Raw genomic sequence first — 26796 nt, forward strand, 5'->3', positions numbered from 1 at the left:
TTATAGTTAATCTTTATACCTCAATGCACTGTAGTTTACAAAAATTAAATAAATGAACAGTTTCTGTCAGAGCCCAGAATAGAATCTGTGTCTCTTGATTCTTAGTCAAGGTTATTTTCATTTTAGTATACTGGATAATCACAAATCAATAGACAAAAAACTCAAATGGAAATATCACAAGAGAAATATCTTCATTTAAATGTGTAAGGCTTTTATTCAATCGTCATTCACATGTTAATAGGCCAGCATGAACTGCTAAGGTAATCAAGGGAGAAGGAAATTATACAAATTATGAGGTTGCTAGGTCTAACTTCAAAATGCAGTTCAGAATCAAGGATTTAGCAGTTAGCATTAAATTTTAACTGATGAGGGACCTAAAAACCCAAGACTTTAAGTAACTTGTACAAGATCACATAGCTAGGTGAAATTAAGGGATATAACATTTTTAAGGGTTTCTGGTGCTTCTGCTACAGTGCACATGCTCTTAAAGAGATTAAATCAATTTAGGAAGTTGGGGATAATCATCATCAAAATAAGACTTTTCACAGCCACTCTTCACAGAATCACCAATTTGCGTCAGGTTTAAATATTTGAACTATCTAGCTTTGAGTTGTACCCGGGAAGTAACAGTGGTACTTTTAATGAATAGAATCCCACCATGTTTCCAGTAAGTGAAATTTGATTTTATTTGTTTTATAGTTTTGGTGGACACAGCTCTAACAAGGCTAGTGTGATGAAATTGCTTTTAAAGAAATCAGAAAGGCACCCTTTATGTAGGTGTAGAAAGAGTACAATTGTCACATCCTTTTTATCTGCTAATGCTTCCTTTAGTATCACTTACCCTTAAGTGTCTTTCAGTTTCCTCATTTATGCAGGAGGTCTAATGAGACTTACATCACATGCTAAGTATTACCATTAATGTGAGGAAAAAATCAATATAATGGCAGTATACACTTATATAATATGCATTATGGCCCCTATAATATTTCCGAAGCATGAATGTGCTCTTGACTGCCAATACTCCACTCCTTAGAGCAGCTACAGGATCATAAAACTGGTATACAAGCACTGAATTAGTGGCAGGACTCTCCATGGGGTATAAGTGAGACAAGGGCTAGCAGTTAGGATACACCTGCTTTTATCTTAAGGTCCTTATACATCCATTCAGCCAATCCTCCTGCAAATCTCATCGCCTCAGTTACCCTCACCTCGTTGTCTACTTTCCAAAAATCAAATAATAAAAATCCCTAGCTATTGTGAGACTCAAAAAAGATAATAACCATAAGTGTGCTTTGAAAAAGTATAAGGTGATATGCATGCAAATGTATGGCTGATTCTTAATCATCTTTCCAGGGATTTAAATCTGATATGGCAATATAATTTTTGTGAGAATGTAGCACATAATCTCCATCTTCATATAATTTAAGATTAATATTTTGGACTGAACTCTCCTGCTTTGCAGTGCTTGTTATTATGCATATTCTTTTTTAAGTGCTTGGATACATTTTTGGTTTAATTAAATAGCGTGAATGTTGGCTAGTGAAGTTATTAGAATAATGATAATGGATAACATCATGAAGCTGAAAGAAGTCAGATTGGGTTTATAAGTTAAACTGTGCATGGATTTATTTTTGTGATCCTGCCATACAGAGCAAATGAGTAAAATTAGCATAAGTATTAACTGTTATCCAATGAATAGCTAGACATGGCTGATATATTTATAAATGCTTCCAATAATTTCAAATTATAATTTGTTAGTGATCTGTATTAAGATGCATAGCACTGTGGAGTTCCTGCTTTAAGTAACATATCTGATAATTCTATTAAATTTCTTCAACTTACATGTTTATATTTGAAAGCCAAATTATAAACTTCATTGATCTGCCTATATTTTACCTAAAAAATATCAACATTTTGCATGCTCTCATCTTTTGCTGTATCACAAAAGAAAATGTGTCTCAAAAGAGTGGTCACCATATGAACAGTGGACAGTGTTAAAAACAGATCCAGATACACTCCCTGTCATTACTAGAAATAATGGCTAGTTTTTGTACATGTGTGATTTGTTTAGATTTTTTTTAACCAGTACTTTTGTGAATTCTTGCTTATTCATTCATGGTCTATATCAGTTTTAAAAACCAATTAAAAAATGTCTGGTCACAGGATGATACCCCACAGAGCTTCTCCCTAATCCACAAAAAAAATTAGGTTGTGGGTTCAAGCATACCACAAACATTGCCTGAACTGACTGGAGTGTCATTCTACAGCAATCCTGGAATAGGGCCTGGGCCCTGTTGTGCATACAGAGGGTGATTATAGAATTAGTAGTAAAAAATATTTATATCATGCAAAATATAAGGAGGCAATTGTTCTATCATGACAGATTTAGATAGTTTCATACATCTTTATTTACAAGAGATACTACTGTTTTACCTAAACTATGACTAATTTCTTATATACTTAGAAAATTTTCAAGGTTTTCTCAAAATTCATACTATAAGGTGTATGATTCCCTTTATTCCTACCAGTAATTTCTTAGGCATTAGGTGGTTCCACTGTAGTTCAGTGATTAAGATCATGAAATTTACATCAGTCAGAATTGGATGTGAGACCCAGATCTTCATCTTACAAACTGTAAGATCTTCGACAAAACTGTTAACTTCTTTAAATATTTTAAATATAAAATAGTGATACTAACTGTCCCCATTTTATAGAATTGTTATGAGTATTAAATGGAATAGTATAGAGCTTTGAACAGAGTCCATGACTTACAGTAAATATCCTGTAATAGTAGCTATTAATTTACTACTGAAATCTATTTAAAATTTTGATCAAATGGAATCTCCAATCCTCTTTCTAAAATTGAAGGGCCTACTTATAACTCTTGAATGCAATTCACATATCCAGTTGAGGGTATCATAATGCTAAAACGCACTTAAAACTTTTAGAGAACATTGACAAATTTATACAAGGCATCTGATTTTGAATCTCTTTATATTCAAAATAAAGTTCTTAATCATAAATCACTGCATTAATAAATCTAGACCAGTCAGAAAAAAAAAATAAGAAAAGTTAAAAGATAAATTTTAAAATAATAGATTACCAAAAAAAATTTTAAAAAACACAAAAAATAATAGATTACAGGCAGATAACAAATATGGAGGCATTTTGAAAGTCTCTATCAAATTTCCACTTATTATTCATTGTTGCTCATCTTAATCTTTGCTTCCTAGTTCATTTTTATACCTTGATATCTGGAATCTCCAGATATGTTCTCATTCTACCCTGCTGGTGTTTATTAGCTGACAAAGATATTCTTTTGGATCTGGAGCTAAAATATGATCATAAACCCTGAGTTGTATGTCTTAAACTATTTTTTTTGTCTAATTTCCATATGCTTAGTTCTGTTTGATGGAATATATCACCCTAATTATCCGTAGGAGTTAAGGCTCTTGCCTAACTCAAAATAAAGACTGTTCAGTTATGTCCCTTTGTCCTGTTATGTTCTGGATTCCATTCATCCCTTCCCGTTTGTCAGTTCCTTATCCCATTAAGTATCTCCTCTTTCCCTGCATCTTTAACCTGTTCCCCTCTATTGACTCCATCCTGTCCACAAACTCAAGTTATTCTTTTCTGGCATCAATCCCTTGACACTTTTGTTTATATCAACAATTATTGAGCCCTTTTAAAGGAGACCACAAACAAGTGGTCAGAGATACAGGAATAAAACCAAAAAACATGATTTCAAAGAGACCAAAAAGAAGAAAAGTTTTTCTGGAACAGTGAGTGGTAAACAATGTCAATCCGATCACATAAGATAAGACCCAAGCAGTTACTTTTAGGTCAGGTAGTTTGGGGATCATTGTGGCAGTTCAGTGACATAATGGATCAAAAACCCAGTTGTGGAGAATTAAAGAGCAAATAAGAAGTGAAGAATTTTGACAGGGAGACAAAACCATGCATCCAGTTAGTCAAAGTGGAAATTTAGTTTCTCTACTTTTACACATGTTATTTCTTCTGTTAGGAATATTTTTTCTCCCTTGATACAAGTGACAAACTCCTACTCATCCTTCCAACTTTTTACAAAATTGTTCCTGAGCAACCCAGGAAAAATTGGGTGCTTTTCCTTCCATAGTTGCCTAGTACCTTGTGCCACCACTTGTGTGGAACTAATTCTCTAAATTGTAGTCCTTGGGCTTATTTGTCTATGGCCTCAGGGAACAGGGAATTCCCTCTGCCCAGAAACTGTTCATCTTTGTAACCCTTGACTTAGCACAGGGCTTGATACAAAGTAGGGACTCCATAAATACTGCAGAGTTAATGGATGCTGCCTCCGTCTTTGCTTCCCACATAGCCTCTTAGAACTAGAAATTAAAATTTAAACTGATAACAGGGTAATGACACAGAGAAATATTTCCTTTCTTGTATGCCCCCAACCTCTACCTCCTAATATAATGGTACACATACCCCTAAATATAAATCAGCCCTTTATTTTCCTTATGGTTTCAATATAGCTGCACCTTTGTGATATTATGATTTACCATAAGAAATATGTTTGGTCTTTGTCCCACTTCTTGCACAGCGCTCCTAAAACCTTTAGAATTTCCTGTGATGAAACCAGTAAAGGTATCTTTTGTAATGTTAATGAGGTGACTTTGGAAACACATCAAAGGATGGGACTAGGGTTACCAAGAGAACCAACCATGAGAATAGAGTTGGAATTTTCAATCACACCCACCTAGACTTCCAGGGAAGGGAGAGGAGCTGGAGGTTGAATCATCCACCAATGGCCAGTGATTCAATCAATTGTGTGTATGTAATTAAGCCTCCATAAAGACCCAAAAGGATAGAGTTCAGAGAACTTCTGTGTTGGCAAACTAGTAGAGATTCAGGGAGAGGGGCGCCCTCCGAAAGGGCAAGGAAGCTCCTCACCCTTTCCTCATACTTTGCCCTATCCATCTCCTCCATCTGGCTGTTCCTGAGTTATAGCCTTTTAAAATAAATCGGTGATCTAGTAAGTAAAATATTTCTCTGAGTTCTCTGAGCTGTTCTAGCAAATTAATTGAACCCAAGGAGGGGATTCTTGGAGCCTCTAATCTATAGCTAGTTGTTCACAAGCATAGGTGACAACCTAGACTTGCTACTGGCATCTGAAATAGGGGAGGAAGGCAGTCTTGTGGGACTGAGCTTTTAACCTGTGCAATCTGATGCTATCTCTATGTAGTGTCAGAACTGAGTTGAATTGTAGGACACCCAGCTGGTGCTGGATAATTGCTTATTGATATGGGAAACTCCCCTACCACATTAGAACAGGGTTCTGAACCTTAACCACATTAACATATAAAGAGCAGCTTGCACCAAAGTAACTTTAGCTAACATGGTTCCACTAATATTTATCCATTACTGTCTATTCACAAAGTAGAAGGTACTTGCACATACATGTCCCATTTAAGCCTCAAAACTAAACTGTGAAGTGGATATTGTTATCCTCATTGTATAAATTAACATGGCACTCAGAGTATTTACATAAATTACCCCAAACAAATATGATTTTTTTTTTTAGTTTTAACTTTGAAAATGTTATAAGCTCGTAGAAAGTTACAAAGTTAGTAGAGAGAGTTTCCATGTATCCTTCACCCAATTTCTCTAATTGGTTACATGATATGTAACTATAGTCTGACACCAGAACAAATGAACATTAGTGCAATACATGCATATGGTTCTATATCATTTTTTAAAGATTTTATTTATTTACTTTTGTGAGAGAGAGAGAGAGAATGAGCAGGGGGAGGGGAAGAGAAAGAAGCAGACTACCCACTGAGCAGGGAGCCTGATACGTTACCCAATTCGAGGACCCTGGGATCATAACGTGAGCTGAAGGCAGACACTTAACCGACTAAGCCACCCAGGCATCCGGTTCTATATCATTTTATCATATGAGTTGATTCATGGAGCCACCATCACTATCAAGGTACAGAACTGTTCCCTCAGCACAAAGATTTATATTATGCTGCCCCTTTGAACTCACACTCACTCCTTCTCCATTCACCATCCCTAAACCCTGACAATCTGTTTCTGACCTCTTCCTCTTCTCTATAGTTTTGTCATTAAAAGAATACATGTAAATGGAATTATCCAGTGAGTGAGCTTTTGAAATTGGCCTTTTTACTCAACATAATGCTTGTGAGATTTATTCAAGTTTTAGCATATATCAATACTTTGTTCCTTTCTATTGCTGAGGAATACCTAGTGATATGAATGCACCATAATTTGTTCAATCATAAACATATTATAGCATATTCTCATTGTTTCTAATTTTTGGCTATAACAAATAAAGCTACTATGAACAGTCCTGTTTCTTTTTTCTTTCTACCCTTTTACTTTCAATCTACACATTGTATTATATTTTAAGTGAGCCATTTGTAGACAGCTTATAGATAAGACACTTTAAAAAAAATCTACTCTGACAATCTCTGTATTTTACTTGGTATATTTAGACCATTTACATTTAATTTAATTTAATTATTGATTTGTTAGGGCTTACGACTGGCATCTTATTTTCGTTGTTGTTTTCTGTTTGTTCCTTCTAGATTTTGTCTCTCTGTTTTCTTTTTCCTGCCTTTCTGTGGGTTACTTGAGTATTTTTTTGAATTCTGCTTTGTTTTATCTATAGTGTTGAGTGTGTTTCTTTACATAGATTTAATAGTATTACATCATAATTTATCATATTCTATGGGTATCCACATTTTACTAGTTCCAGTGAACTATAGAAACCCTACCTCCATTTATTCCCCTGATTTTTTTAACATAATAATCTTAAGTTTTTTTCTACATACATGAGAACTACCTCAGATAGTAGTATACTTTCTGTTTCAACTGTCAAACATGTATTAGAAAACTCAAGAAGGGAAGTATTTTTTATTTATGTATTCTTTTACTCTTATTCTTGTCTATTTAGAAAACTTTGTTTAGCCATTTTTTATGGTAGGCCCACTGAAGACAAAATCTTTTAGAGGACTCTTCATCTGAGAATGTCTTGATTTTACCTTTTTTTCTTGAGGATACTTCTGCCTGGGTTGGAATACTGAGTTTAACAAAACATGCATTTATTTAACATTCAAGTAGCCTTAAAATGGCCTTAAGGCAATATTTGGAAATCTTATGGATTAAAGTATAGACCTTTTGAAAACTAAAAAACAGTGTTTTCCATGCTTCCCATAAGTATTGCTATAGATATAGCCCAGCTATAAAATAAATAGCATAAACTGTCCATTAAGAATATAATAGATATTGCCAAATTAAGAGATTTTAAGGATCTTGAGATTGTCAAATGAGAGCCATTTCAGGATCAACAAAGTCAGTATTCATTAGGTCATGGGTTAGCAGCCTAAGGCCTGTGGGCCAACTGGCTTACTGTTTATTTCTGTAAATGAAGTTTTAATTGTTGTTGTTGGAACATAGCTGTGCTCACAACTTAACATATAGCCTATGACTGCTTTCTCATACTATAATATATAGTTGAGTATTTGTAGTAGAAACCATATGACCCACAAAGCCTAAACTATTTACTGTCTGTTCCTTTAAGAAAAAGTTTGCTGACCCCTGCCTTAGATATTTTTTTTTTTAAGATTTTATTTATTTATTTGACAGAGAGAGACACAGTGAGAGAGGGAACACAAGCAGAGGGAGTGGGAGAGGGAGAAGCAGGCTTCCCGTGGAGCAGGGAGCCTGATGCAGGGCTTGATCCCAGGACCCTGGGATCATGACCTGAGCCAAAGGCAGACCCTTAATGACTGAGCCACCCAGACGTCCTTCCTTAGATATTTTAAAAGAGATTTAGGTTTTAAATTTTATTTCCTAGTTGTAAGACATACAGGCTTCACACATTAAAACTTTTATAACCTTTAAAGAGAACTGAATACCATCTTAAGACAGAAATGTTAATTACTAATTATCAGAAAAAAACAGAAAACTGTAAAAAATGGAAATTTTTAACTAAAACCCATGTATACCATTCTACCTATTGTTTAAAATAATTCTGAAAATAATTTGAGTCAATACAGGTACAAACTAAAAAGTATTACTTTCTATTAGTGTTCTTAATTCTGTTGCCATTTCCCTTTTGTGAAAGTAACCCTTCTTTGAAGCACTTGAGTGCTGGGCCTACACCAAGGGTGATATGATGAAGAGGCTGTGTGTGTGATCCTTGCAAGCTGGCAGCCTGTCGCCCAAACATTGTAGTTCTTTAGGAGTCTTTTTTCAGGTTTGCAATCCTGACACTGCACTTTACTCTTTAATGTTAGGAAGAAAAATTCAGTAAAACCGGCAATTTATGCTGATGACATTTCAACAATACCCGATCTTCAGATTACAAGCTATGGTTCTAGTTCCATTATAGAGTCGCACTCTATGTGGAGCTTTTGTGAATTTCCATAATAGCTTTACATAATGGATAATTATATAATGAATGAATCTACATAATGATGGCAAGTTAAACTTTTACCATAAGATTGCACACCAATAATTTATATATGCAGTTAAAACTGCCTCTTTGTTCTGAGAGTTTTCTTTATAATTTTAACTTTCGTTTGTCTGTTTCCAGAGTCCTCTCTACTTCTATTTAGTTAGTGGTGGGCTATGAGGAATTGTCTGTATTCAGAACTGCTAATGCCTGCTGTTTGAATTTAGAAAGCAAGAAAATTTTCATTATTTTAAGATATATATAAACAATGAGTCTGATGATATGATGAATTAATATAAAAAATAATCCACTATTCTCGGAGTAAAGTGCTTACCCCTATAAAACAGAAAACAGGAAGCCATCAAGCATTTCAAAGCATTTTATAAAAGATCTTTTTTTTCTTATGAAACTTCATTTTCTGAAGGAGATGGACATTAGGAAAAAAAAATATATATATATATACACACACTCTCTAGATTATATCTCCATTGGTGGACTGAATTTGGGAATGATGGTATGTGTATATATATATATATATATATATACATATATATATATATATATATAAATTTAAATTTATTTTTTGAAATTTAAGTATAATTTAAGTATAATTAACACAGTGTTATATTAGTTTCAGATGTACAATATAGTGATTCAACAATTGTATACATGACTCAGTGCTCATCATGATAAGTATGCTCTTAATCCCCTTCACCTCTTTCACCCATCCCCCTACCCTACCCACTTCCCCTCTGATAACCATCAGTATGTTCTCTGTAGTTAAGAGGTAGTCTTTTGGTTTATCTCTTTATTTTTCTTTGTTTGTTTCTTAAATTCCACATAGGAATGAAATGATATAGTATTTGTCTTTCTCTGACTTATTTCACTTAGCATTTTGCCCTCTACATCCATCCATGTTGTTGCAAATGGCAAGATTGCATTCTGTGAGACTGTTTATATTTTAGGAATTAGATTTTTCTAGAGTATTTTTCAGAGTGATTTCAATGTCACGTTACATGTATTAGGAAAAGGCATTACATAAATGTTTATATTTAAACAAGTTAGGGGGTTGTTTATATCTTGTTTATAATTTTAGAAAATGCAGCTTTTATTTTGGTTGTAAATTTCATGCTAATTCATGCTGAGGTGAGACTCCATGGTTAAAAATTTCATTCATAATATTGAAATGGATCCTATAAGGATCCAGAAAGGTCACCAGTAGGTCATGTGAATGTATAAAATGAGCCCAGCTAACACTTAAGAATTATTTATTGAGCACTTGGTATGCCTAGGCAATGTTCTAATATATGTTAGATTAACATGTGCTAACTAGTTTATATGTACCATATTCATGAGAAGAAGATCATGATGTTCATTTGAACCCAGGTTGTACTAATCATTTGAACCCAGCAGTCAGTGAAGATACAACTTGTTTTTATTTCCCATAAATATACAATCATGTCCATCAAGACTATATTTGTACACATACAAGCCCTACTGGAACTTAAGTGCCATTTCTGATGTATTACTAAAATATATGTAAGAAAAAGAAAATATGTTAATAATGATTTTTTTTTTAAATCAACTCCCCAAGATCCCTGACAGTTTTAGACATGAGCATATGGTTGGCTTGAAATAAATTATTAAAGGAGTTATGATTTCCAGTGTAAAAGAACACTATATCCATTTTTCTTCACTCAAAATTAATATATTGCTATTGAAATTTAATTATACCCCACCTTGTTCTAAAATTATATTTTTCTTGATTAACTTAACCATAATTAAGAATAATCACCACTAGTGGAAAATTAAAATGATTTTAGTAATCTTGGATTATAGATCAGTAAAACTATGATAAACACTTTTTGTTCTCACTTTTTGTGATCTGTGTCTTTATGATCCATGATACAGGCAAATATGTCTATATAGTAGGCACTCAATAAATATGTTAAAGGATATAATATTTTAGCATACTATAAATTCTTTGTGATTAATAAATTTATATTTGCTGATTAATGTCTTAAAATTAATATGACTAATAATTATTTTCCTTATAATCTTTGTGCATAGATCATTCCCCAAAGAAGTTATAGAAAAAGCTAATAATATTTTTATAATTATCAAACTCCTATTAAACAAGGCACTATAGCATAGTGCTAAAAAAGAGTCTGGTTAGTACTTGATTTCAAATCCCTATTCTGCCACTCACTGCATGTGTTAAACTGGGCAAATTTCTTAAGCTCTCTGTGCCTCATTTTCTTCTCTGCAAAATGGAGATAATAGTAGTAATAATAAGAAGAATATCACAGGGCTGTGATCTGAAGGAGATGTTACAGATAAAGAGTTTAAAAGAATATTCAGGCAAAATTAAGAGCTCCCAATTCTTAGCTACTATTACTAAAATTTCTTTTACAGCTCATCTGCAGATAAAAGTTGCTTGAGGACAGATAATAAAAGATGGTGATGATAAATACCAGTAAATATGGTGTTCTTATGTGATAAAAATCAGATAAATGCAATGTAATGATTGCATTTCTAAACTTGTGAGATGTTATTTTGTATTTAGTTGTTTCTGTGTGGAAGACTGAAGAGGGATTGCTTTACTGAGCAACTACCACAATGACTTCTAGAAACAAAAGTTTGAATTACTTATTCAGATTTTGATAAGTATGGGTGGGCCATGAGAAGAGAGGACAGGAACACTACGTATTGGAGGAGAAATACACTTGTTTTCTTTAGTTTTATTCTTTGCTGTGGGGAAAAAAAATCTATAAAAATAATGAACAAAAGAAAAGTCTTTCAGACATTATAGATTCCTAAGAAGATGCCCTCACAATAAAAGAGCTAGTCTCTCTGAGACTTCTGCACAATTACTAACCTAAACAAAGCCAAGGTAAAGGATATAAAGAATACTGTGACCAGGAGACCAGGACTAACGGTGCCCTATTTTTCTGTTTGTTATTATTATTATTTATAAATTCCCTAACTCTAGTTTACTGTGCAACCCAATTTCAGACTTAAAATTTCCAAAAATTTTATGGAATATTTTCTATCAAAAGACAGTACTTTCACTCTCTATGAAAATGTTACAAAAGTAATTTTGTCCTAAGGGAAGAGGTTCAGCATTCATGAAATGTCTCCTAGTATAATACATAATGAATATGTCTTGGGCGCCCGGGTGGCGCAGTTGGTTAAGCGACTGCCTTCGGCTCAGGTCACGGTCCTGGAGTCCCGGGATCGAGTCCCGCATCGGGCTCCCTGCTCAGCGGGGAGTCTGCTTCTCCCTCTGACCCTCTTCCCTCTCGTGCTGTCTCTCATTCTCTCTCTCTCAAATAAATAAATAAAATCTTTTAAAAAAAAAGAAAATGTCTTATGAAATGTTGAGAGACTAATTTTGCCTGACTGACAAAAGAGGCAGTGTTTACTGCATATAAACTTTGTGTGTAAACTTTGCCTGAGAGACTTAGAATTATTATGTATTTTGGTTGAACTAAGGCTGTTTCATTGTAAGCTTCAGAAATTTACAAAATATATTCTTGAATAAATTTACAAATTAATAATAAATCATACAAAAGTCTCAAAAACTTATCTTTAAAATAAACAGGATTTTAAAAAAATAAAAAATAATAAAATATACAGGATTATGGAATTCATTAAAATGACTTATTTAGTTTTTTTTTCACCTTCGTTGTTAGCTAATTTTTAAAAATGTTTCCTTTTGCATTAGGTTTGAATTTAATCCAGTACCAGCTGTATTGTTTCTGGACAGTGCTGAAGCTCTGAAGATGTATTATACCCATGCATCATCATAGCATTGTCATTCTGAGGATATATTAGTGTAATACATCTTCAGAGCCCTCAAATGAGAAGCTGTCTAGAAGGAATGGAGCGAGGAGCAAATTCAATTCAATTACAGGACAAAAGAACCAGCTGAAGAGAAGGAGAGAACTCTCAAAGCAAGATTCTCAGTGGAGTTGATTACAACCTGGTATTTCATGGAAGTATATTCCATTTTTCCTTTTGTGACATGACAAGGAATAATTATGGATTTTGAACACACATCTGTAAAGATAAAATGGCTTCTCAACTCTGTGTTTGACTCAGTAGAAGCCCGATGGCTTTTTGTGGGGCATTTAATTGATTTTTGAGAAAGTTGTATAAGCATTTGCATTCATTTAATATATAAACCTAAAGTATACAATCAACTTACAGATTGGTTTATTAAAATGCAATAAGTATAATGGAATGTTTGCCTTTCAAATAAAGTCTTAGTTGGCACTTTTTAAATGTTCAGACATAAGAGAGACAGCAGCTGACTGAAAAGTGATCAACAGGCAAGAAATGAGAAAACCCACGACATCTTAGCCAGCTCTTGACTACTCCCACGAGGTTGGGCCGTTCGGAGTGATCAATAAATCTTACTGCTAGGTTAAATTTTTCTTGGATAGCTCTCATATGTTAAAAAGCAGAGAGATTCTTAATTTTGTCGTAGTACTAATACATTCAGTGTTCAAAGTGTTCAGTCTGGCTTACGTGTTTTGCAAAAACAAATTGCTCAGTAAAAAATCCTTAGCTCATTATATAATGGTCATATTATCAATATTTATTTTACATTTATTTTTGTAAAAAAAGTCATCTGTTGAATACTTACATGTCAGACAATTGGCTAAACATTGAGTACACAGATATAAGAGGGAAAAATACAGCTACTACCTTCAAAGAGTTTACACTCTTGATGAAGACACAGGTGTTGAGGGAAATAATTACATATTAACTAAAGACCATGTATAGGGTCCTAACAACTATGAATACCACATGAAGGTATCTTTGAGAAGTTATCTTTTAAACTAAGCCTTAAAGTTGAAGAAAAGGAGACTGCTGTGTGAGGCAGTGCTGTGCATTCTGGGTAGAGAGAGTCGCATTTGCGAATCACTGGAGGCCGGAGAGAAGTTGGTATGTTCACAGCTGGAGGTGGCGGGCCTGGAACAAGCAGGGAACAGGGGAAGAGAGTAGGGTGAGGGTGCCGCAGATTAGCCGGGGTGGCCAGATCAACCCAGGATTGTGGGCCATGTGAGGAAAATAGGTTTTCGTTGTTATTGTTTGTTTGTTTGTTTTCTAAATGCAAAGGGAAACCATGAGAGCATGGGAGTGACATGATTGTATTTCAATGTGCAAAAGATGTTTTTGGTCCTGAGTAGAGTATGAGCTGCAGGGAACCTGAAGCAGAAGCGGAGAGACCTTTCGGGAGACCACTGTAGTAGTTGCAGTGAGGGATGACGCTGACTCTAACAAGAGTGCTGGCGGTGGATGAAGAGACATGGCTGAATCCCAGGTTATGCCGGTAAAACCAAAAGACTCAGATAGGAGATGGGAGATGGGGAGTGCCTTTTAGTTTTCGGGCTTCATCAACGTGGAGAATAGGCATGGTTTTAACTGAAATGAGGCAAACCAGGCAAGAAACAGAGAAAGATCAAGATTTTTCTTTTGGCCATGCTAAGTTACAAAGCATAGTAGACATCCAAATGGGAATGTCAGTGAATAATTGGCTACATGAGGTGTGCTGTCATGGAAGAGGCCAGGACAAGAAGTGAGACCTGGGGTCACGAATGTGAGTCTTTCCTCAGGAGACAAAGTAGACAGACAGAGAAGGTCCACAACCGATGTCTGGGGATTTGGGAGACGAGAGAGCAAAAGAAAAAGCAGGAGTTGCTAGTATGACAGGTGAAGACTTGAGGAGAATAAATTGTAAATTTTAAAATAATTTAAATTAAAAGTAAATTCATAGCACAGAGAGGAGATTGTTTTAATAATTAGAAAAAAAGCTTAATGAGCTGAAATGTAGTAAGAGGTAGAATAAGTTACATACAGAAAAGTGTCCATTGTGTTTGGCAAAAAGAGATCAATTTTGACCTTGATAAAAGCCGTTTTCCGACCAGACTGGAAGGTGGAACCAGACTGGATACGTTAAGTAGGGAATGCGGGTGGGGGTGGTGATCAAGTGGAGAACATTCATCTCTTTAAAGAAATTTTATGGTGATAGGGAGAAGAGATCTGGGATATTTGGACTGTGTGTAAGGTTCAAGAGAGGAATGCTTTTTTTAAGAGAAAGAATTAATATAACAAATCCAATATACCTGTCATCTGGCTTCGACAATGATCAATACATGGAGAATTTTGTTCATCCATGCTGCCTTTCCCAACTTAAAGGAGGATTTTTTTCTTTTTTTTAATTTAACAAAAATGTTCATGTTAAGAGACCATAGTAGTACCATACAATAGTAATTGCAGAACATTTAAACCCCAATGGATCATAAAACAAAACAGAAGTAGTAGCAATTGTAAAAATAATATCCCCTTCTCTTTTACGTTTTATTCTTAAACCCATGATTTATTCTGTTTGACCAATAGAGAGAACACAAGGAGCTGAAAAAACTCTCAAGAGTGTATTGTGCACTGCTCACAAGCTCCCCGTCCTCAGCTCTGTCGTCACCTACCTGTCACTTAGAGGGACACAAAATTTCTCAGTTCCAGCTTCTTTCAGAAAAGCTGCTATTCTCCTCTTTTTTGATAATATGCTCTGTCTCTTAGTTCTGTTCCGTTGCTTTGCCCTGAAATTGTGTGTGCTTTATGCCCAATTCATCACCCCAGGTTTCTGCTGCCCTGCCTGGCACCAGCCTGGAAATGTCACCTGGCAGTTTATTGCTCAAAGGAATCACAATCCTTTCCCTTTCCTTGTGGTCTGTAACAGGAGGTGCAGTCTTCGAAAAAGTCAGCCTTTCTCTTCCCAGGTGTTCTCTTGCTCTGCAGCCATCACATATTGCCAACTGTTCCTATCACCATTCTAAAATGTTACAGAGCATATGTTGGATCCACAGAGTTAAATCAGGAAGAAGGAAGAGAGCGAATTGGTGTAGTTTCTAGATAGTTAGAAAAAAAAGCTATCTACACACCTGTTGAATCTGATTTGTACGTTAATAGGTGTACTAACTCACTCTGATTAAGAAAAACACTCGGTAAATGTAATTTGAGCCTATGAGCCAAAAAGGAAACTTTTATATGATATGTTCCATAAGTTTGTTAGACTCTGAAATTTGTGTTGGGTCTCTCAAATGTTGCTTCTCTGATACGTTGAGTTCGTGTCGTCTAAGACTGTAATCTAAAAGGGTCAAAGTGGAATTAAAATTCTGATTTAGGTAGTTTGGTAATGGAATTGGAACTCAACCTTTCCTTGGCTTCAGTATGCAAATTTATCCTCCCTAGGATTTCTTCCTACAGATGGTGGGGTAATCAGATGTAAGGGGGTTGAATAGAATATGATTTCTCCAAACCCCACTAAAGCAATGAAGGACACATGTTGAGCTTGTTAAGGCCTTGACATAATCATCTTTAATCATGATGTCTAGACTAAACATCTAACATGTCTAGATTAAGATATGCAATTTAGATTGTTGTTCAGCATCAGTTTTCTTATACACCACCTTCCAATTTCATTATTTTGAAATTATTCTTTCATTTATATTTCCAAAACATTTACAAATCTGAAATCTACCCATGAAAGGGGATATGGACCTACTAAATATATAGTAGGAGTCCATCCTCAGAATACAAAGAAGGGTGTGTATATAATGACTAGAAAATCAGAGGAGGAATCTTGTTAACAGTGCACATTCTGTGATTGCTAATAGAGATATGTATACTTCATTCTGGAAGTATTCAGACATGGGCATAAGACTCCTGAGATTTAGCAAATCCACTGACCACGACCCACTTTTGAGGATTCATGTGGGTACAGACAATACCATCTTTTATCTCTGCTAGGGAATAAGATCCACAAGAGTCAAATCCACTCTCTATCCTGCTCTTTGTGTTTGCAATATGATAGGTGCCTAAAAATATTTTTGAATGGACAGTAAAACCTAAAATATATTTTTGGTGACTTTGGGAAATGATCTGATCTCTTCTTCTATTAACACTGGAGATGCTAATGATGTCAACAGTACCTTTTGTGAGCACTTATTATTTGCCAGGCAGTTTATATTTACTTTCTTAAACTTCAGAAAAGTCCCTATACTGTAGGTGGTGTTTGTTATTTGCATATTTGAGCTAAAGAAACTGGAACTCAGCATTTAGTAATTTTACCAAGGACTCTAGCTAGTAAGTTTTAGGGTCAGAGTTTATACTCAATTTTGATTGACCCCAAAGGCCAAGCTATTAACCATCACTAAAAGTAGGATCTAGGGCTATGTACAGATGCCCATAGTAGAATTAGAATTTCTGGTGTTTACTACTATAGAATGATGTTCATCTCAAAATGGCCAAGGTTTTCTGGAACAATCCAGCAAAGAAAGGTATCATAAAATAGAATTGATACTCAATTTATTAGGTAATAAACTACCTATTACTGAGATAATAATAAAGACAACATAATTTATAATCAGGAATGCTGCCTAAATGAACTCCAGCACTTATGACAGTGAAAGAAAGGGTGCACTGATGGTTAATACCATTGTATTTTATTATTGACCAGTGTATTAAGGTTCTCCAGAGAAACAGAATCAATAGTGAGAGATATATAATCAACTATCTACTTTTATATAGCACTGTGTTTGATTCTAAATGTATGTTGTTTTCTTATTTTGCATTAACATATTTTTATAAAACAAAGTGAGACCAAATGGCAAGATTTTGTTTAATGTATATATAAAAAATATATTATATATCATATGTTCATTAAAATTATAAAAATTTGTTTAATATGTGTGTATATATACATTTTATTTTTTATTTATTTAAGTTTTTATTTCAATTTTAGTTAGTTAACATATGGTGTTCTCTTAGTTTCAGGTGTACAATGTAGTGATTCAACAATTCCCTACAACACCCAGGGCTCGTCATGACAAGTGCACTCCTTAGTTCCCATCACCTGTTCCCTCACCCTCCTCCTCTCTGATAACTACCAGTTTGTTCTCTCTGTTTCTTGATTTCTCTCTCTCTCTCTCTTTTCTCCTTTGCTCATTTGTTTTGTTTCTTAAATTCCACATATGAATAAAATCTTATGTTATTTATCTTTCTCTGACTGACTTATTGAGCTTAGCATAGAAGTCTCTAGCTCCATCCATGTTGTTGCAAATGGCAAGATTTCATTTTTTTTTATGGCTGAATAATGTTCCAGTGTGTGTGTGTGTGTGTGTGTGAGTATATATATATATATGTATATATATATACATATATATATATATATATACACATACATACCACCTCTTCTTTATCCATTCATCAATCCATGGACACTTGGGCTGCTTCCGTATCTTGGCTATTGTAGATAATGCTGCTATAAACATCTGGGGTACATGTATCCCTTTGAATTAGCATCTTCGTGTTCTTTGTGTAAATACATAGCTGTGCTATAGCTACATAGTAGGGTCATTCTATTTTTAACTTTTTGAGGAACATCCATGCTGTTTTCCACAGTGGCTGCACAGTTTGCATTTCCACCAACAGTGCATAGGGTTCCTTTTTCGCCACATCCTCACCAACACCTCTTGTTTCTTGTGTTGCTGATTTTAGTCATTCTCACAGGTGGGAGGTGATATCTCATTGTAGTTTTGAATTGCATTTCCCTAATGACAGTGATGATGAACATCTTCTCATGTGTCTGTTGGCTATACATATTTTAAATGAAATAATGGTGAGGCCAAATGGCAAAATTTTATTTTATATATATCCTCATAAAACACAATTTAACCATTTGGTCTTGCTATCATTTCATTAAAAAATGTGTTAATGCCAAAAAAAAAAAAGAGCATGCATTCAGAATAAAAGGCAGTCCTCAGTAAAAATGGATAGTTGGTAATCTTACATTAGATTCCCCTCTTTATCAGTTTGTCTCTCTTTCTAGTCAGTAAAACCAAAGCTGTATATTTCCTGTAGATCAGGGGTCAACAAAAGACAACCTGTGGGACAGATTCCTTCTGCCGCCTCTTCTTGTAAGTAAAGTTTTATTGGAACACAGCCACTCCCATTTATTTGTGAATTGTCTATGGCTTCTTTCGTGTTTCAGCAGCAGAGTGAGTAGCTGCAAAAGAGAACCTTTGGTCTGCAAATCTGAAAACATCTACCATGTGGCCCTTTACGGACGAAGTTTACTAACCCTTGCTGTAGATGATAAAAAGATCATATCTCAAGTATTTCCTTTGTAGTATTACACTGTATGTGGAATACTGCTATATCTTTAGAAGGCCAATAACATTTGATTTCATGGTTAGTACCTCTTAGACATTATATAATTCCAATAAGGACTACTTCAACATTTTTCTTCAACTAATTCTTCAAGTATATTCATTTTTTTTTCTTTTTTCTGCCAAGTTTCAGTCAACCAGTGAACCAGATGACCACTAATTTTTTCTCAAATTCTCAGAGTTTAAAATTTCACATTCTCATGTTGTTATAGATGTTATTTTTACACAATTTCCTTTGTATCTAACCCAAGAAATTTTTATTACAGAATTTGGAAGGGATATATCCTTGTCTGCATTGTTCTATTGACAGAAAAAATGTGTCTCTAGACTTCTCTCCAGGAAGAATTCTGTTCTGAGCCAATTTATGTGGCCACTTTTGAGTGAGGCAGGATTTTTTTCTTGGAAGAAGGAGCTGATAGCTGGCACATTTGCCCAGGAGGTCTGTGGGCCTTCATTGAGTGACAGCCACAGAAGCAGCTCTAGGCTGAATATCTCCCGCCTAGTAAGATAAAAGTTGCTGTTTGATCAACATCCAATGGGTAGAGAAAACACAAGAAACAAACAGTGGGGAGAAAAAAGTTGTCAAGTAAAATCAATAAGGCCTCTGTCTGGGATTTGGGAAGTCAAACAATGGGAAAATGTGTGATTTAATGGTATTGATCTTCAGAGACATCCTCAGCAGAGCCTCTTATGCCCTTAACAGGGATTTGTTGTGTTAAATGTTGATCATTCACTGTTCCAGGAGTCAAATACATTTCTTGATGTGTTCAAATTATACTGCAATCTAAACTACAATAAGTACCATCTCTGCACTTTAGAGGTGAAATAAGTAAATTTGAAATGGCAGATTAAAATAACAGATCATGGGATGCTCATTACTGACCTTATCTAAGAGTTCATCTCTTTTTAAAGAGGAGATAAAACCTGAAATCACTGAATTTTTCAGTCACATTGGATGAGTTTGTGTTGGAAGGTGCAGGCTAAAGAGAAAACAAAAACAACAAAACAAACAAGTGAGAGATTAACACCAAATGTTTTACTATATTCTCATTTGATAGCATAGCTTTTCTAGACCGAGGTAACATGGCTAATGAAAAGAGGAAAAGTCATAAATATAAGCTTTGCCATCTTACTGTGGGATCTTAGGCAAGGACCTTAACTTCTTAAGAACGCCATTTTGTCACCCCTAAAATGAAAGTTTAAGAGAATCCCTAAGATATTTTCTGTTCCAAAGTTCTTTAATTCAGTGAATCTAGTTATAAGCTAAGTTCTATAGATGGGGCATATGACATTCCATCTCATTACATTGTCCTAAAATACAGATCCATGAAATTTGCATACATGAGCACACACAGACACAGAGTCATAATCTGACTATTAAAAAAAAACAAGACAAAACCTTTGAGATACAATCAAACCAAAGCTTCTTAACAAAATATGAAAGACAAAAATGAAGCTATAGACATGCTTTCTGGGGAAACAAATAGCGGCTCAGTAAAAAAAAAAAATAAAGTCTGAGGTAACTGGAACACAGGGCAAAACGAATTAAATGATGCCATCTATCAAGATTGTCTAAAAAAGGGAGCAAATTATTTCATCAGGAGAAACTGATTTTTTGTGAACTTTGAGAAGAATTTCTGCATGTGTCTGTAGTGTCTATAAATATAAGACATTAAACACACAGGACTATAATGACTGGTTTTACACTTGATCTTAGCCAAAAGGCCGAGAAGCGATTGACTGGTTTTAAATTAATCTTTGGTTAATATTAAAAATAAGTAACTATTTGAGAAAGGAAAAGTGATATGGTCCAAGGGTGTTACTTGACAGTGTTCTGATTTAACAGAGATACAGCTTTGAAATGCTAGAGGAGAAAATGATCAATACAACCAATTGTCTCTTCTAAATTTTGCACAAGAACTGTCCTTCAGAAACTTTAGAAGTGAGATTGTAACCATCTGATCAGATTCTATGAAATGGAGCTGGAGTTGAGGTAGAAGTTTTCTTCCCGAGGAGAGAGATGACCACAGTAGGATGAAGAGGCTGACCTAGGCCAAGGACAGGAACTATGAGGCCCCAGATGTCAGTCAAAGATACGGCGTCAGAAATAAGAGCTTGAAAGTATGAATAGCTATCCTCTTGTGAGTATTTATATCATGGCAGGTACTATGCTAAGCGCTTTAGGTATGTTACATTATATATTCTTGTAACAATGCAAAGATCTGATATTATTACCATGTGTATTTTACTCACAAAGAAACCAGGTTTAAATAAGTTAAATGAAAATACTAAATTAAAAGACACCATCGCTATAGAATGAGCCTGTACAAATTTACATTGAAATAATATCACATTCAGTGTTTGCTCGGGATGAAATTAGCCAAATGGTAATTCAGTGCATATGTGATCTCTCCACAATAGTGATAAGAGGGAATACTGTTCCTTAATTGTCTTCCTCCATATTGTATCAGATTGCATTCCGAATGCTGTTATTTTGAGTAAGTGTTTTGTTACTTTGGGGTCATACAAGTATATTTTGGTAGCACATAGTGAAAGCATCCATCTTATTTTAAGTTAACACACTCTAGTTAATTTCCTGAAAACCAATAGTATTATGATCTTGTTTAATATTTACAGTAAACTCTTTTTCTAGTTTGCTTCCTGTGCAATCTTTTGATTCTATTTTCGTCAGATAATTTTCTTTGATCAGTCTCAATGTTTTGTTTTGTTTTTTTTCTCCTCTGGTGTGAATCATAAGAAGCATATTATCGTCCTTTATAGAACTCAGTCCCTCCATGTATTAGAGCTTCAGAAACACTCTTTGTTTTTCATACCAAAATGAAATTGTATTTATTTCATTTCATTTGTTTTAAATTATGGCACTATGTAAGAATTAAATGGTCCCTAGGTGTTTTCTTCCGAAAGTGATAATAATTTTTTAAAGGCAGAAAATGCATTTCATTGGTATTAGTCAAGTAAAAACTAATAAACCCGCTCAAATAAATAAACATATAAAACCAAAAGCATAGCCTTTGAACTTTTCATCTATTTTTTTCAGGACACAGATATCATAAGTCATTGATAAGGTCTCAATATTCCATCATATTTCTCTCTTTATCTGGAGACTAGCATTGGTTTGAAACATAAAAAAAGATAGTCTTTCTTTAATTAAAAGAACAGTGAAGATCTATATCCTCAATGAGTAAATGCAAGACTGCTTATATTTTTCATTAGGAATGAGTGTCACATTTATCCATAGGAGAACTGTGTTATAAACTACCATAATCAATTACCAAGAAACTTATAAAACTGACATCAGAAAGAAGGACTCTCCTTAAACAGCTAATTATACAGTCACTCCTTCTGTAAGGTGAATAAGGAAATTGGAAAGAGCACTGGACTGGGAGTCAAAAGAATAGTTTTCTCTTAAAGCTCTGCTACTGTGATTTGTGTCATTAACTGAGATGTTTAACCTTTTTGGAATTTAATTTTTTCAGAATGAATTTTAATTTTTTTTCAGAATAAAGAAAGTTACATGTGTCCAACTTGATTATTTTAACAACAAGATGAAATAATCAACATGAAAGCATTTGAAAATTAGAAGTCTTAAATGAACATAAGATATTAGCAGAATTACTGGGTCTTATAAAATTGGCTTTGAAGGGTTGTGAATGCTAAGAAGTAGTTTAAGTTTTCCCAATTCTCTTTTTTTCTTCCTAAAAACTTTATAATCTAGATTTCACTAATAAAACTTAAGTATAAAAATCCAGGGTGAAGGTTGAGTTATGGATAGGATAGAATTAAAGATAATATTGTAAAAATGAGAAATCAACCCATCCCACCTCTTCTGTTAAATGTTCTCTTATTACATAAAGATGATGAAAGAAATTTTTCCTGGGCTGCTGTTTTCACTCAGAAGCAACATTAAGTGATTTTGACATTTATTTTCATATGTTTTAGTATTGATTCTATGTGCTATGCTGAGCTGGATTTAATGGAAGAAGGTCGGCTGACTGATCTGCCTATCTAAGATATCTCATCCCTTGTAAATATCAATAGAGGAAATACCTCATCTTGGTTTTTTCTTTCTTAATGAGATTTATATGCCTTACTTCAGAACAGCTTTCTTCAAGTGTGTCTATTTGTCACTAGTCAATTGCTCCTCTTTATGATAAAAAGCTGATGTATTTTACTACTCACTAGAGGAAATAGTCTTAAGGAAGATAGCCTCCCTCCTACACTCAATTTAATTGTCATTTGAAAGCCAGTAATGCAAAGGAATCATTTACCCTAGCTATATCCTTTATTTTCAGAAGAGGGTTGGAAATTTCTGTGACCCTTAGAATCAGATAAGCTTTTTACATAATTGAGACAACCAATATTCCATTTTTAATGGCTAATAGCCAGGCTGACTGAAAGGCATTTTAGAGAGGGAATCTGTCATGTAATTAAAAGGGGAATGGAACTGCAGAAAACATCCATGAATTTCATTTAGGAAAATTTAAAAATATGTAAGTATATATTTACACACCTACATGTATATATATGTATTTTTTTTCAGATAAGGTGATACTGCATGAGCATTTTGACCAAAGTGGGTGAACAGAGAACATACGTTAAGGAAAATTGATTTATTTGTAAATTTGAAAGTTAACTTCCAGGAAAAGTTAACAGAAAACAAAAACAAAAACAAAACGTTTTCTTAAATGGTAGTCACTTAAGAATTTAAATAATAAGCAGATTAAGATCATTGGTATTAAAAGAAGTATGAATTTTGGGGTATTTAATAGCTTTCAGGTATAATCAGATGATTTAGACAAAAGGGTATTTCAAATTTACTTAAACAGACCGTCCAGGTTTGCTATCCTCTGTAACCTTTTACTCTTTACTCATGTAGTCTTGATTTCAATTACTTGATGTATTCATTAAGTAAATATGTACACAAAGCCTGTCACAAAGTACTGTGCTAAATTCCAGGCTAAACCAGGACAGAGAGCAGATCGTGAGGAGCAGTTTGCTTGCTGTGTTCTTTTCCTCTCAGTTCAAACTCCAACCTCTATGAGTTAAGATAACATTATTTTTAGTGTACTGTTTTCTTTTCTTTTCCTCATAGGCATCATTTCCCCTTAATTATTACTAGTCTGGAATCCTGGAAGCTAACCTTCTCGTTCATTTTTTTGCCCCTGTAGTCAACTCTAATCTTTTCTCATCTTTCTATCCCCAGATTCTTTATTAATTCCCTGTTCCATCTTCTGCCTTGTCCCTTAAATCATTCACTCCCTGAAATCAAGGACCACATCTTCCCCATAATCTGACTTTGAATGTATCACATTATCTCTTGCAAGTATACTCTATCAGCAATCTCTCCTTTCACATGACTGGTGTTGGGCTCACACATGACTAAGTGAATTAGAAAACCAAAATATATTGAAAGTAGTTTTCTTTCTCAAGGTACTGTTGTTTTTAATAAAATAAATTGGTCTTATAAAATATCTTTCTAACATTCAAAATAAATCTGTTTCTTACTGGTTAGGAAGTAGTTTAGACATTTTTCCTGCAAATTGTTGGTATGTGCTTTCTTTTTAAAAACCTAATGAAATATTCTTGGACTATTTAAAGTTTAATTCAAGTGTACTTCAATTCCATTTGTTTTTATTATTATCATTCAGTTTTTAGAACCTCAGTGCACAACATCAAGATAATACTGCTCTTCAGTTCACAGCACAGTCATTGGTCCACACAGCCCCTTTTATTTTACTTTTATCTTTCATCTTTTATTCTCAGTCCCCTTTTCGCTTATGTCACCCAATCTAATGTGTTTACTATAGATTCATGAATGTGAATGTGTTTTTATAATGCATGTAGAATTATTTGGGGTTTTTTAATTTATATAAGAGCCCATGCTTAAAAGTTTCCACTCCCCAACATCCCTGCCAAAACTTAGTGTTATACAATTTTGTAATTTTTGCTAATATTATGAGTATAAAGTGTATCTCATTGGTTTTTAATTTGAATTTATCTGGTAACCAGTGAAACTGAGCATCTATTCATACACAGTATTAACTGTTCAGATTTCCCACTTTGAAGATTTTCCTTTAACACATTTCACTCTTTGTTTTTAATTTCAGTGTTTTTAATTGATGATTTAATGATATTCTTTGTATATCATCAATATTAATCTCTTGGTCTTAGACATTTTTAATAATTTCTCCCAATATGTCTGTAAACTGTCTTTTGTTGAAAATCTCTTGTTTGTCTTAGACATGTTAAATAATCCTCCCACTCTGTCATTGTATCTCAATTTTGCTTAAATTTTCTTTTGTTGAACAAAAGTCCTTAATTTTGATGTGGCTAAACCATTAAATTCTTACCTTATATTTCTTGTTTTTTACTTTTAAATCACAAATATACTCTGCTATATTTTTTCTATTAGCTTCAGATTTTTATTCATCATATTTAGGTATTTAGTCCATCAAGATCTTTCTGTATAGCGTAAGGTGAAGAATCCAACAATAATTTTCTCCATATGGTGAACCAGATTCCCCAATGTCATGTAACAATTTATTCTTTATTTATTGATCGGTGGGGTGCTACCTTATTCTAAGTGAATGATTCTCTTCCATTAGTATAATTATCTCTTCCTGTACTTCTGCCACACTTTTTATTAAAATGGCTTTATGACAAACCTTAACTGTGGTAACACAATTACCTTCTGCTTTTTTTTTTTCCTTGATCAAATTGACTTAGCTCCTTTTGGATTTTTATTCTTCTGTGTAAAATATATGTAAAAGTTTTGAAAAGTTCTTTGACAAAAACCACGTCAAAAAGCCCATAGGAATTTATGGATTTATGAATTAAATAGGGAGCACATTTTCAACATTAAGTCATCTAAAAACATAATATATTTCTTCTTCTTTTTTTTTTTAAAGATTTTATTTTATTTATTTGAGACAGAGAGAGAGCACAAGAGGGGTTAGGGTGAGAGGTAGAAGCAGACTCCCTGCCGAGCAGGGAGCCTGATGTGGGACTCGATCCCAGGACTCTGGGATCATGACCTGAGCTGAAGACAGTTGCTTAACCAACTGAGCCACCCAGGCACCCCATTTCTTCTTTTAGAACAATCTTAATTATCATCTTTAATGAAATGATAAAAAATTTCAACATAATGATTATAGACATGCAAATGCTGATAATGTGATAATCAGAATCTGTGATATTTCTCCTTTGATTCCTTACATTTTATCAATGAAATTTCGAAGGAAATCATCTGCTAATAGTGAGGATAAGAAATAGGTATTAGAGGGCGCCTGGGTGGCTCAGTTGGTTAAGCGACTGCCTTCGGCTCAGGTCATGATCCTAGAGTCCCGGGATAGAGTCCCGCATCGGGCTCCCTGCTCAGCAGGGAGTCTGCTTCTCCCTCTGACCCTCTTCCTTCTCGTGCTTTCTATCTCTCATTCTCTCTCTCTCTCAAATAAATAAATAAAATATTTAAAAAAAAAAGAAATAGGTATTAGAGATTGAAAGAAAAATCGAAGGAACCAGGAAAAATTTATCTTGGTAAGTGGATGTGAGGTTTTGGATTTTGTTCTATTTTACTTTGTGGATGAGAACTGTTTTCAAATATCAAAAGATATTATATGGATAAGACTTTTAATTGTTTATGTGTGATCCTGGAGGGTAAATGAGGAACATCTATGTTATGGAAGTTACAGGAAGAAAGAGTCATTTTTACTTTATGTAAAAAAGAACATTTTCTATTACAGCTGTAAAAATACAACAAGCTTTCATTGAGGTAGTGAGATTAGAAATGTTCATGTCACTTATTTGGAATCTATGAGATGTGCTAGAATGGCAGTTCATGCATAGGTTAAGGGTTGGACTAAAAGTCCTTAAAATTTCCTAGTCACTTTATAAATATAGTTCTCCATTCTTTTTTTTTAAAGATTTTATTTATTTATTTGAGAGGAGAGAGAGAGAGCACTTGGGTGGGGAGGAGCAGAGGGAAAGGGATCCCGGGTGAGCAGGGAGCCCAATGCAGGGATGTGGGGCTCAATCCCAGGACCCTGAAATCATGACCTAAGCCAAAGGCAGATGCTT

General features: G+C 34.2%; 1 protein-coding gene and 1 non-coding gene across 3 annotated transcripts in view; one reads left to right on the top strand and one right to left on the bottom strand.

Moving 5' to 3' along the window:
* NEGR1 (neuronal growth regulator 1) overlaps positions 1–26796 on the top strand; it is an 851501-nt gene that overhangs the window by 508805 nt on the left and 315900 nt on the right. The gene's annotated exons all lie outside the window — the stretch shown is intronic.
* On the bottom strand, positions 20248–20436 carry LOC148164515 (U2 spliceosomal RNA). Its single transcript, XR_015768140.1, has one exon. It is a non-coding gene; the product is annotated as a U2 spliceosomal RNA (small nuclear RNA).

The sequence above is a fragment of the Eumetopias jubatus genome, unplaced genomic scaffold (assembly GCF_037043125.1).
Source record: "Eumetopias jubatus isolate StellerSeaLion01/CBP00866 unplaced genomic scaffold, mEumJub1_p1.0 scaffold_4, whole genome shotgun sequence".
Classification (NCBI taxonomy): domain Eukaryota; kingdom Metazoa; phylum Chordata; class Mammalia; order Carnivora; family Otariidae; genus Eumetopias; species Eumetopias jubatus.